At 43.0% G+C, this 284-nt stretch overlaps 1 protein-coding gene across 2 annotated transcripts in view; it reads left to right on the forward strand.

The window, feature by feature from the left end:
- gabrb4 (gamma-aminobutyric acid type A receptor subunit beta4) overlaps positions 1–284 on the forward strand; it is a 76,433-nt gene that overhangs the window by 1,588 nt on the left and 74,561 nt on the right. The gene's annotated exons all lie outside the window — the stretch shown is intronic.

The raw sequence follows: 284 nt of genomic DNA on the forward strand, positions 1-284 counted from the left end.
GTCAAAGCTTTTCAGTGTTTACAGAGCACATTTCTCCAAAAGCCTGCCTGAAACACCATCACAAGCCTCAGAATTCCCTCTTCACTTCCGTTATTGTTTTGATGTTGGAAGACACTGATGTACATCCCTTGTGGCCTATACTCTGTTTCCTTGTCTGCAGCAACCGGCAGCCTCAGTTAAGAGATTTAAGTGCTCAGAGAGATTTGATTCCATTATACCTGACCAGAGGAGGAGAAGACGCTGAATCTTTCATGCCTTCCAGGCTGATTTTTTTTTTTTTTGCT

This window comes from Oryzias melastigma, linkage group LG14 (assembly GCF_002922805.2).
Source record: "Oryzias melastigma strain HK-1 linkage group LG14, ASM292280v2, whole genome shotgun sequence".
Taxonomy (NCBI): Eukaryota; Metazoa; Chordata; class Actinopteri; order Beloniformes; family Adrianichthyidae; genus Oryzias; species Oryzias melastigma.